Below are 13481 nucleotides of genomic sequence, written 5' to 3' on the forward strand. Positions count from 1 at the left end.
GAAAAATTGAAGAAACAAGGGAGAACGAGAAATCGAACAGTGGACCTCCAGAAAGAAAGCCAACGTTCCTAGCCATCGCGCCGGTAAAAGCTTCATGTGAAGTGGCGGAGGCGCGAACTACTTGAAGCAAGTCAAACCGGTTTTCTCCAGATTCCTTCGTTTTCTTTTTCTTCCTTTTTCTTCTCCTGTTTTTTCATTTGTTTCTTCAGTATTTTTATTTCCTTTTTTCTTTGGTTTATTTTATTTTTCGTCTTCTTTATTTATTTTGTTTTTCATTTCTACCTTTTTTGTATATGTGAAAAACAAATTCCAATACAAGTTTAACGTTTTTTAATACATGGTAAATATTTTTAAACACATTCTTACATTTTTAAATGCTCGATTTAATTTTTTTATATGCAATTAACATTTTTTAACACATAGTCAACATTTTGTCTATAAATATTTTACATTTTCCAGATGCTTGATTAATTTTTTATCAAATACTTGCTCATCATTTTTAAAATTCTGATTAACATTTTTTAGATACATTATCAAAAAATCATCATTTTTTAAATACATGATTAAAAAATTTCTATACAAATTTAACATTTTTCAAATGCTTGACCAACATTTTACAAATATTTGTTCAACATTTTTTCAGATGCTTGATTAACATGTTTACATACATGATAAAAGAAATTATCATTTGTTCAATACATGGCTAACACTTTTTCTAAAAAAATTAACAATTCTCAAATTCTTGATCACCATTTTTCAAATATTTATTCAATATTTTTTTCCAAATTCGTGATTAACATTTTTATCTACATTATACAAAAATTCATCAATTCTTAATACATGCTCAATATTTTGTCTATACACATTTAACATTTTTCAAATGCTTGATCAACATTTTTCAAATACTTCTTCAAACAAATTCAAATGCTTTATTAACATTTTTTATAAGCATGATCAAGTTTGTATACACATTTTGTATATGTGATAAATATATTTTTCTATACATATTTAACATTTTTCAAATGCTTGGTCAACATTCTCCAAAAAAAATTGTAGAGTGTTTTTGTAATATATATTTAGAATATTTTAAAGTGTAAACAAAATTAAAAAAATGAAGCAAAAAAGAAACAAAAACGTAAAAAAGCAAAAAAAAAAAGGAGGTTGTGGTCTCCCGCACTCCAGGGCTGGCCCATCTCGGTCTCCCCTTCAGCGAGGGTTCTTACCCTTTGGCTAAATGCGAGATATAGGGGCGCCTGTCAAATGAGAGGTCTCGCCATTACTACTTTTTTAGGGGTTCTCGCCATTAGCCATTACTATTGTGAAACAAAATTGTACTCCTTATTCTACAAGAATCTATTATGGGCCAAGGCCTCCCGAGCGAGAATATTTGAGAGCCACATGCTAAAACTAGGCTTCACACAACGATGGGTGCACACTGTCATGAGCATGGTGACCTCAATTAAATTTTCAGTGATGTTCAATGGCAAGAAACTTCAGCAATTCACACCTTCACGTGGAATCCGGCAAGGGGACCCTATTTCCCATACTTGTTCTTATTAGCAGCAGAGGGCCTTTCCTGTCTCCTAAAATCACAAGATGAGTCATCAAATCTTCATGGTCTACTAATATCTACCTCGGCACCGCCAGTGAACCATTTCTATTCGCAGATGACAACCTGTTGTTTTACAGGGCCAATCTTATGGGAGCAAATGAGGTGTACCAAGTGTTGGACATCTATTGTCAAGCAACAGGGCAGCGGATCATTTATGGTAAATCTTTCATCTTTTTCAGTAAGGTGGTTCCTGATAGCGTTAGAGCTGAGATCAAAGGTTTGCTCCAGGTACCTAGCGAAACACTTAATGAGAAGTACGTGGGCATGCCATCTGATGTGGGATATTGAACAAATGGAGCTTTCAAATTTTTTAAAGATAGGCTCTGGAGTAAAATCCAAGGATGGATTGAAAATACAATGCCCACTGCAGGTAAAGAAGTACTTGTTAAAGCTATTGCACAAGCAATACCTGCCTTCTCCATGTCCTGCTTTAAGCTTCCAAGGGGCTTATGTGAACACTTCAACATGTTGATTAGGAAGTTTTGGTGGGGCAGTAGAGAGGGTCGCTGGAAACCTAGTTGGGTCTCTTGGAAGGACATGACACAACCAAAAGCAATGGGAGGTCTAGGTTTTAAAGATTTTGAGCTTTTCAACCTGTCCATGCTAGCGAAACAAGGATGACGTATATTGCAACAACCCGACTCTCTGAGTGGACGCATTCTAAAGAGTGTCTACTTTCCTACAACTTCGATATTGCAAGCAAATCTTGGGAGCTATCCAAGTCAAATCTGAAGGGCAATCATGGAGGCATGGACGTGCTAAAGCAGGGGCTTATTAAGCGCATTGGTAATGGTACCTCGACGGATGTGTGGGTAGAGAACCGGATTCCTAGGGACGAGATGATGCGTCCATATAGAAGCAAGTTACTAAACCCACCGGCCATGGCATCTTACTTTATTGATTCAACTTCGGCCACATGGGATAGATACAAAATCGAGGAGGTCTTTTTGCTCATTGACATCCCAGCCATTCTGGCCATCCCGTTGTGTACTAGAAACATCAACGACTTCTAGGCATTGAACTTTGAAAGAAACAACATCTTCACCGTCTGATCTGCTTACAGGATGCTCGTAGCTACTCGCCAACGCAGAGAGGTGTGGTTGAATGGTACAGCAGGATCGTCTAGCTCAACCACTGATGCACACTCGTGGAAATCCTTATGAAACACACAAGTACCAGCCAAGATCCGTATGTTCCTGTGGCACTTGTTGAAACTTTCACTTCCCAAGGAAGATGTCAGTGCTCACCGTAAGATGACAACTTCGAGCTCCTGCGGTCTTTGTGGCTCTCGGGATTCATGGAGGCACTCCCTGTTCGAGTGTTCAATGTCTAGGTGTCTTTGGGCACTAGACCATGGCGATTTGATTGATCGGATTATCTTCAACCCAGAGCCAAATCCGAAGCAGTGGACTTTCATGATGATGGTCACATTATCACATTCTGATTTCATCCGTTTGTCAGTGACGTTATGGGTTGTTCGGTCTGCATGGAGGAAGGCTGTTCGGATCTTTTCATAGCCCGCATGCGACTAACGCCTTCATTGTTAAATTCATTTCAGAGCTAGAATTGCTGAAAGTGAATGTTCTATCGCCCACTCAAGCTGTGCAGCTGACTGTTGCGGCCCCACTGATCCAGAAACGGTGCACAACGCCTCCCCCGGGACAGGCTAAAATCCATGTGGACGGGGGTGTTTGCGGACACGAGGTGGCTCCGCTGCTGCAGTATGCCGCGGCGATGCGTGGAACTATCTCGGCAGCTCATCCCTGGTTGTTGAAGGCGTTCTTAGTCCTGCCGTATTGGAAGCATTGGCATGCAGAGAAGCTTTGGCCTTGGCAGAGGACCTCCTACTTCAGATTTTTACCTTCTCATCACACTCTCAGCAGGTGGTGGCGACATTGTCAAGGGTAACCGGGCCGGTATGGGTCTATTATCACGGAGATCAAACTTCGGGCAACAACTTTTAATTGTAGTTTTATTTTTGAAAGCCGAAATGTTAACGACGAAGCACACGATTTAGCTAAGAACTCTCGTACTCTCGGTCCGGGATGCCACATTTGGTTGGCTCATCCTCACGATCCAAACGGTATCCCACTACATGTGAATGATTAATAAAGCTTAGTTTTCCCCTAAAAACCAAAACCAGGTCGCACAAAAAAGGCTCCCAGAAGATCACAACCATTCACTTAAAAAAATCACAACCATTTATGGTGCAGGTCCGAATTTTTTAGTTTTGGAGATGGGTCTATTGTCCCCTCGTATGAATCTTTTGGTCTGGGAGCACAAATCGAGAGTAGAGCAAGTCATCAAGATTGACATAAATGTAGACGGGCACCTTGCTCTTGCCGGATGCAGCAACTGAACACGGATCGGGAAGGACGAGTGAACCAGAAAGGTAAAACGGACGCCGATAACTCCCGACCGTTCGGTCTGGGAGCACCCCGTACCGAACGTTTCGTTCGGAACAGGATGGGCATCGATCGAACTTCTCAGTTCGGAAGGAGAACGCTCCAGCCTGAACTCCCCACGCACCAGGACTGGACTTGTTCCTGCGAAACGAAAAACGAAAAATAAAGCCCATATTAAGTTATGACAAGTAAAAAGCCCAGTTTTCTGTGACTAATAAACACTGGTCTTTTGCACAATAAAATTGCCATGGATTTTTGCCATTCTATAAATTTTTTGCCATCTTCAAGTTTATGTTTTAAAAATGGCGCAAAAAAGGAAGAAGTTGCCATGGAAATAAATAAATAAATGTCATGGCTACACAGGTATATTTAAGATGCTACATAGCGAAATTTGTCATGTTCTACAAATGTAATTTTTCCATAATATTTAAATTAAATTGTGTTCTTTACAATAAATTTGCCATGGCAACTTAAAATAAAATTTGCAATGGCAACTTAGACTAAAATTTTCCATGTGAAATAAAAGTATTTTTGCCATGGCAAAAAATGGAGTTAAATTTGACATGGCAAAAATGGAGTAAAAAAATGCCATGGAAAAAATGGAGTACTTTTGCCATGGAAATAAATTAAAAAATGACATGGCCATACAAGTATATTTGTCGTGCTACATAGTTAAATTTGCCATCTTCTGGAAATGTAAATTTGCCATCATATTTAAAGCAAAATTGCCATGCTTTTTACAATAAATTTGCCATGGCAACTTAAACTAAAAAATTGCCATGGCAACTTAAACTAAAATTTGCTGTGTGAATAAAAGTATTTTTGCCATGGCAAAAATATGGAGTAAAATTTGCTAAACAAGGGCATGACAGAAGCAGTGGATGTTCTTAACATTCAGAAAATTTGCCATCGTCAACTACAATTTTTTTGCCATGTTTAATTATAAAATTTGCCATGCATCGTAAACTTTATTTGCCATGGCCATTTACTTAAAATTGCCATCGTCTTGTCTAAAAAAAATGTTGCCATGCAAAATACATGAAACTAAAAAATGCCATGATCTGCAAACTGAAATTGCCATGATCAATTTCTAAACTTACCAAGATCAAATAAAAAAAGTTGCCATGGTTAATTAATGAGAAATTGAAACTTGCCATCATCTATGAACCAAAATTTTCCATGGTCAATTACTAAATTTACCATGATCAAATGAAAAATAGAGTTGCCATGGTTAAATTAAGAAATTTGCGATGACACCTGAACTAAATTTGCCATGGTTATTTGCCAAAAAATTGCCTTCATCTTGGCAATAAAAGTAAATTCGCCATGTCAACTAAAAAATTAAATTGCCATGGCAATAAAAAATGTTTGCGCATATTATGCTCGATCAATGATTGTAGACTTTGTTTCTTCTTCAATTGCAAGGCCATATGTACTGAACCAATCAACCAAACATTCATACAAGGACTCGATGGATCACTCCGACAGTAAAATGAACATGACGTTACTGAACCAAAACATAGATTGTCTCAAACGATTGATTAGATTTGATTGAATCAGCATGAAAGCAATATCAGACCAGGTGGATTAGTAGCAATTATGAATGTCTGATATGCTTGTCACTCTGTTCTACTACTTGTACTGAATGGCAGTGCAAAAACACAATTGACACAAAAGCATGGCAAAATACTGAAACAACATTGGTGGACTGGATTGATCAATCAGACTTGCGGCTTCAACAAAAATCGCAGCGATGAGATGGATGGATGCATCTTGTACCTCGAGCAAGCCCCAAATGGAGGGGTCGACAGCTGACGACGCCGTGATACACTCGGAGCAAAAGCAGGAGCGGCTGCACCTGAAAACAGAAGCGGGAGCGACTGCCACCGCCACTCGACGTCCTCCATAGCCGGCGGCTCTCCTGAGCGACCGTGTGCGACGACGGTAGCACCCAACCCTCGGCCCCATCACTAGCCGCTCCCTCTTCTCAAGTGTCGCGGCCGCCTCCATATCTGTCGACTACGTGGCCGCCCGATGCAGCCATCCCACATCCTCGCCGCCGCACTCGCGCGACCCGGCAACGCGACGCCACGAACGGGTCCCCGCCGACCACGCTGCCGCGTCAGGATGTGGGTGGCGGGCGCGACCGGCAGCGCCACGCTGCTCGCACTCCCCGACGCGGCATGCGCGCGCGCGTGGTGCCGGACGGTGCTCTCGACGTGCAGGAGGAGCTCCCAATTCGTCGGAACAGCTTCTACCGGCCGCCGCCTCCCTCCCGCCGACCGCATCCTCGCCACCGCCTCCCCCCGCCGACCGCATCCTCGCCGCCGCCTCCTCCCGCAGGGCCGCAGCGTGGTGCCCGGCGGGCGTCGCCCTATCACAGGGACGCAGCCCTCCCGCATCCTCTCCGCCGCACTCGCGCGCCTCCTGCCGCCGCTCCAATCGCCGGAAGGACTCGCCGCTGTAATCGCCGGGAGGATAACGTGAGGCTAGACTTGGAGGAGTGGGTGAGGCAGTGCTCGGGGGAAAGGATAAGGTACCCAGTGCGAGAAAAAACCGTTCGTGTGAAATCGCCTTCAACCCGAACGAGTGCCTGGAATGACGTGGCAACGGTGGAGCATCTTGATTCGTGCCGCGGCTATGAGCATGTTTGGCTCCAGGTCTAGAAAATCCGAATGTTCGGCAGTTATAGATCCCGAAAACAGAAGCGTCGAAGCAGTACAGAAGGTGCCCACGGTAGAATGCGGCAGACCTGTGGCGGTTCCGAAAGTGCCTGAGCTGATTGTGGCGATAAACAGTTGCAGTTCCGACCACTTGAGCACTCTCCCGAAACGTGCCCGACCGGCCCCATGAGCGATCAAGACGGGCAAGGACGACAGGCGGAATTCCTCCACCAGCAGCCCCGCTTGTCGACACGCACGCTTCGGTTCTAGCCAACACGCCCACCTACGTTTCGACGAAACAGCCAGCGAAAGGTCCCCACATCATCAACCTGACTCCAGCCGATCCGGGTCCGCGGCGATACGTACGTACGACGATCGCGAGGCCTTGGCCGTCGCCAGCCGCACGCACCCGGCGGGCCGAACAAGCCTGTGATGCGGGCGAGGCTATCCGATCCCTGGTCGACCTCCTTATCATCACCGGCGTCTGCGTCGGCGTCTCGTGTCGTGCATATCCTATCATCTGGTACGATGCGTGCAGCCGTGTCAAGTTGCATGCCACTGGTGGCGCCCGCTTACGATGGATGGATGGATCGACGTCGACGGCGATGTGGCGTTCCGCTCGGCTGTGCCTGTGCAACGGGACTGCCACGGCCGGCCGCGGAAGCGGCACTGGGTCTGGGGCCGCCGCTCACTTCTCTCGGCGATGTATAGTCTGGCGACTCGCACCAGCTACGTACGTAACGTTCTGGATGAATACCACGCTGCTAGCTAGCTGTAGTAATGGAGTACAGTACTCGTAGAGTTGTAGTGCATGTGCTGACGACGTGCCGTGCGTATGGTTGCTCCAAAAGCAGGAGCGCATATCGGTATCGTATATCCACACCACACGTTAGCACCACTCGGGAGTAGATTATACGTAAGTACACTACTACTCTGCGTCAGATTAGGTTATAAGTATAATCATCTGCCGAACACTAGCTAGTGTTGTGTGGTCACTGATGAGTTTATTGGCACATGGAGCGACGCGCCCACGGGAAATCCAGATGGACAAAACCACCAACACCAACTGTCTCCTGTCGTACGCCGTGCTGCGTTGGAGCTGACTCACCTGACAATGACGCGGTCAGCTCGCCAAGCAGGAGGCAATGACCCGTGCACGGATGGATCCAGAACTAGGAGCTAAATAAATACTCTCTCCGTTTCAAAAAATATATAAAGTTAGTATAAAATTAAGTCATCTATTTTACTCCCTCCGTTTCTAAAGATTTCAACAAATGACTACATACGGAGCAAAATGAATGAATTTACACTCTAAAATATGTCTATATACATCCGTATGTGGTAGTACATTTGAAATCTCTAAAAAGACTTATATTTAAGAACGGATGGAGTAGAACGGAGAGAATACATCGGAGTTGTGGCCGCCGCCGCCGTGATCGAGCAGCCGCCTGTCGGTGATCCGGTCAGTTCCCGCCACCTCAATCAACTTGTACTGGTGGAAGGAGATCACTTGTCCGATCTGCTCACCGGCCTCGTCACTTTCTTCTTGGTCCGGTGGGGGTCAAAGATTAAACATATCAAGCGGTCAACAAGGCATCATCAACCCTAGCTAAACTAATCCCTCCAAAGACCTTGCACGTCTCTAAAAGCTCTGATCCACGCCCATTGCTGACCGTAAATCTGTGATATTTTTCCGATATTTGTGCATGGGAGGGACCCCGGCCGGCAGCAAGCGAGACTACTCTAGCATTGGGCTTGATTGTGACGCGTATTGCCAAGCTATAGCCGTAAGCGAGGCGGTTAGCCTTCGCCTTGTGCCTAGGCGGTGCTTAAGAGTTAAGAGCCCTAGGCGTGGCCTAGGCGGTAATATTTTTTTTACTATCAGGGATGTATTTGTGATATTATATGTGTGTCAACAGTAATTTAGGTCACATTAATAATTTAACTACTAGCTATTGCCATTTCAATATGGCATGTTTGGCATATCGGTGTAATATGACAAGATTTCTCGGTTAGGTAGACAATTTCTTACTTGCCCTGTCTAGGTTTTCGCTTATGCCCTAGGCGAGGCGTTTGGCCATTGCCTAGCGCCTCCTAGGCACTGCCTTTTCCAACAGAGCCTTGCTGTCAAGCTAGCGATCTCAACGTGAGTTTGGAGATCGGAGCTACTACTGCGAAAGCTTTCCTCCTCTTCTCTTCTCATTTTCTTTACCACCAACTCTACTTGAGTATATAGCAAAAAATACCACGTTACACGCTTTTGTCCGAAAAACTATCAATTTTATATTTTTTTCAAAAAACTACAACATTTTTGGTTCGGTGTTTCAAAAAACTACTATGTCGCACTGATGACTTTGTTGGTTAACTTTAAACGTTATTATGGCAGCTCGGGTCTACCCGTCCGGTTGACCGTTAGGTTGATCATTGACAGCTTATGGCGGGTGGGGCCCAAATATTTATTGACATGCAATCGGGTCCCTGAAAAAATATAAGAAAAGCAATCAGGTTCTGTAAAAATATTAAAAAAAGCAATCAGGTCCCTAAAAGATAATAGAAAAGGCGATCGGGTCCTCGCCAGCAAGTTCGTCGCCGGAGCCGGCCAGCACCATGCCGGCGAGCTCGTCGCCAGGGCCGGCCAAGACCACGCCCGGAGTAGATGGCTGCTCTGGGCACGGCTGCGACAGCCGTGGCCGACGGGAAGGAGCGGCGGCGGCTGCAACCGGCCGTGCTCCCTAGCTGCCCCCCGCCCGTGCTCCAGCTGTCCGGCGGCCCGGAGCTCCTCCTCCTCCTCTCTGCTGCGCGGAGCTAAGCAGAGCCGCATCCTGCTGGCGCGGAACTGTCCGAGGGTGCGGAGCTAAGCAGAGCCGAGTCCTGGTGGCGTCCGGCGGCTCGGAGCTCCTCCTCCTATCTGCGGCGGCGCAGAGAGAAGCAGGCGACGGCGACGTGGGTGCTGCATGGAGTACGGGCTCGACTCCGACCACCAGCGAGCTGCTCTGAGCCGCCCATCCGCTGCCCTCCTTCCATCTCCGTCTCCATGGCGTGGTGGTGGCTGGCCCTGGCGGCGGCAGCCGTGGCTATGCCGGGCGTGGTGCTGCTCAGGAGAGTGATAGGGAAGAAGGAGAAGAAAGATAAGGGAGAGAGTGAGAGAGAGCACTTACATGTGGGACCCAGATGTAAGTTAACGCTCAAACAAACAGTCAACAAACGTTTGTTTAGGAGCGGGTCCGACCTGTCATAAACCGGATTAATTCTAAATCGCATGGTTATTTGAGTTTTTTGGAACATCGAACCAAAAAAGTGATAGGTTTTTGAAACGTAAAAAAATGGTACTTTTTTGTTGACCTAGCCTGTAATGTGGTAGTTTTTTGCTACTATATACTCACTCTACTTTGGAGATCGGAGCTACTGCGAGTGCTTGACCGACTTACAAACATGCGTTGGATCTCTGTTTGGAGAGTATAAGCTTGCGAGCTGGTGGACATACTTAATCTACAAATCTTGATTGATCCTCGAGGTGCGGCACGTTGATGACCTTCCACGGCGAGTAGCTCCAAAAACCGATTTTTTGTCCAAAAGGACCCCCTAGCCAACAGAATTGTCAAAAAGGACTACCTGTGGATATATTTGACAAAAAGGACCCCCTGGATCGTGGCGGCAGGCGCGGCAAGCGACACGTGGCACCTGCCGCCACGCCAGGAGGCGGCTGGCCATGCCGCCACAGCAGGAGGCGGCCGCGCGGGGTATAACGGATTAGGTACAGCGGCAGCAACCGGGTGGTAACGGGCCAGGCCTGGTGGGCCATGCCGCCACCGGGCGAGGCGGCGAGCGCTGCGGCTGCCCCTCCCTGGCCGACAAGCCCTGCTGCTTGCGGGCCCAGCTGGTGGGCCATGCCGCCACTGCTCCAGGCGGCCTCTCTGGTGCGACAGCGACATCACACTGACGACCCTGATTCCCAGGCGCGACAGCGACGCTGACGGCGGTGATTCCCACGCGCGGGAATATGGACGCTGATGCCTGCTTTTGGTTCTGTCGCCTGGGAATCAGTCCTGCTTTTGCTACTTTTGCGTCATCGGATGCGACGGCACTGCGAGAATCGCTCTGGCTATTCCTTGAGCGGATGCGACGGCACTGCAGTAACCAGTCACTCGCTGCGGGAATCCGATGCTGCGGGAACCTGTTGCGCAGACACTACAGGGATCCTAAAATTTCCCGCCTAATTTCGTCTGTTCGCGCTTATTTTTTCGCCATCATTTATCGTCTGAGCCTATAAAAGGAGACATCGAGGCTCTCGTCCAGCCATCCTCGAAATCGCCACTGCACAAAGTGTGTAACACATTTTTCAGTCGGTATGAGTTTGCCTTGCTCGGATCAAAGCATTAAGCCGAGGAAAATGAAGAATGCAAGTTTGCCTCCGGGGTGGCAGTCCTGCAGTGTTGGTGTGGCGATCTTTGCAAGGTGAAGGAGGTTACGGATTTTTCAGATTGGTTGGGCATGAAGTTTTTCATGTGCGCCAATTATGAGGAAGATCCACCCGTAGCTATTTCAGAGTACGACAAGCCTCCGGTATGCTTTAACCATCGTGAATAGATATTGTTGGTATTTTGATTGATTCTTTAATAACATTCTTGTTTCTTGTTGTAGTCTCCTCCGCCTCTGTGCATGTACTATCGTTGGATTGACACGGAGATGTCGGCTTGGGCAGTGACTGAGATTCATGAAAGAAGTCGCCGTGCGTGGAATAGTTTCTATGCGGAAGAGAGATGCAAGAAGGCGGAAGCTGAGGAGAAAGCAGAGCAAGAGAGAGAGTTAAAAGAATACTATGCGGAGCAACACCGTTTTTTCAGGATTTAGGAAAGAAAAACAGGGAAGAGGCTCGTCGCATGGAGGAGCACGAACGACAGCGAAAGGAGGCTCGTGAGGCGGAGAGACAGAGAAAGAAAGAAAGGGCTCGTCACGCCAAGGAAGCAGAAGAAGCTGGCGATGGAAAAAGAAAATATCCACGCTAGACTCAGTAGATTCATGTGGTAGTATTTTAAATTTCGCAATCATTTGTATCTATATTTCTCCAGTTTAATGTAGCTTTATTTCAGTAGTTAAATGTAGCTTTATTTCAATTCTACGATGTATCTTATTTTTCAGTTGTACCGTGTCGTAATGGAAAAAAAATAGTTTTAGAATAAAGTAGTGACATTTTCTTTCCCTCCACTAATTATCGAACATCGTGCAACAACTATAAAATGAAATTAAGATAGAACATAATGCCCTACAATAAGAGAGTACAAACTAATCATGCAAGTACATCTGAATTAAATGGTAAAACTGGAATATAGCTTAAAAACTACATGAAGGCATCATCGTCATCCTCCGTTGATGCAGAACTCATGCCCTTCGAGAATGCAGAACTCTTACCCTTGGACGATCCAGAACTCTTGCCCTTCGAGGATGCAATACTCTTGCCCTTGGACGATGCAGAACTCTTGCCCTTTGACGATGCAGAACCCGGAAGCGGCGGCATGAAGATATCATCTTCGTCCTCGCTCTCCCCAGTCCATAAAAATGGATTCTTTTCTGCAGTCCTTCTGAAAGTTTCACTCTTCGGCTCCACTACCTTCTTCCACCTTGCATGCAACCTAAGAAGTTTTTTACGTACCTCCTCATAGGTCCTTTCAGGCCACCCAGACCTACGTAATTCGTGAGCCAACTCATTCATTATGGTGTCACTACTGGTGAGTTCGTCCCATGGAACTATCCTATTGTCCATCCTGAAATCGGTAGCTAGCCTCAGAAGAGTCCTGCTCATCCCAGGGTGAAAACTATGATCGAAAGGATAATGGGACATCTCGATTACACTACACTCGAGTGCTTATCCACCTCCGTCTGAAGGGGGTTTTATAGGTAGAGAGGAGAAAATGGCGGGAAAGAACGACTGCGGTATAGCGGGAAAGGGTTGACGCGAACATATGGCGGGAAGGGGTTGGCGGGAAACAGGTCGCGGGAACATATGGAGGGAAAGCGTTGGCGGGAAAATATTGAGGGGAAAGGGTCGGCGAAAATATATTTTTTCAATGTCTAAGATGGGCAATGGTTGCACAGTATTCATCAGCCAAAATTAAAAAAAATCATTTCGGCCTAACATAAGCCGAAGAGTGAAGCGGGATAGTATGGCGGGAGATATAGGCGGGAAAAATTGTTCCTGACAGGTGCATTTTTATTTCAGCATACATAGATGTTTAAATCGGAAACTCTGATACTAACATATGTAGATACAATGGGTCACGCACGTGGATAGATGAATCACCCTAGTTTACGACGACCACCTGGCCTTTCCTTACGACCAGAAAGTGACAAGCGATTAGGTGGCCGAGTTACACGAAGATTGTCGGGGATATACCCCGCGGTATGACCCGGCCGGAAGTATGACCCGGCCGGACTTGGCGCTTCACCGTGACCCGCCGGAGGACTGGCGACTCACGGGTCTGGCGGCTCACTGTCAGATGACTCACGAGCCGGACGACTCACAGATGACCCCGATGGCGGGTCAGATAGAAGACAAGGCCCAAGGCCCAGAAGGCCGGCTCACGTTTATGATGGGCTGGCTTAAGAAGAAATTGATGACGAATATTTCCTTTACGAGGAAGCAAGACCCGGACTTGTAATTAACTTGTAAGAGAAGATAGATTAGTCCTAGTCCTACTAGGACTCCACATGTAACCCGCCCCTCTAACTTATATAAGGAGGGGCAGGGCACCCCAAAAAGGACAGGCAACAAGAAATAATCTCTAGGGCTAAACACCGAGAGCC

General features: G+C 46.4%; 1 long non-coding RNA gene across 1 annotated transcript; it reads right to left on the reverse strand.

Annotated features, from left to right (window-relative positions):
- Positions 1–3776: 3776 nt before the first annotated feature.
- LOC123181378 (uncharacterized) lies at positions 3777–7139 on the reverse strand. Its single transcript, XR_006491707.1, has 2 exons — positions 5797–7139; positions 3777–4158 (listed from the first exon to the last, which is right to left on the reverse strand). It is a non-coding gene; the product is annotated as an uncharacterized lncRNA (long non-coding RNA).
- Positions 7140–13481: the final 6342 nt, after the last annotated feature.

Source organism: Triticum aestivum, chromosome 1D (assembly GCF_018294505.1).
Source record: "Triticum aestivum cultivar Chinese Spring chromosome 1D, IWGSC CS RefSeq v2.1, whole genome shotgun sequence".
NCBI lineage: Eukaryota > Viridiplantae > Streptophyta > Magnoliopsida > Poales > Poaceae > Triticum > Triticum aestivum.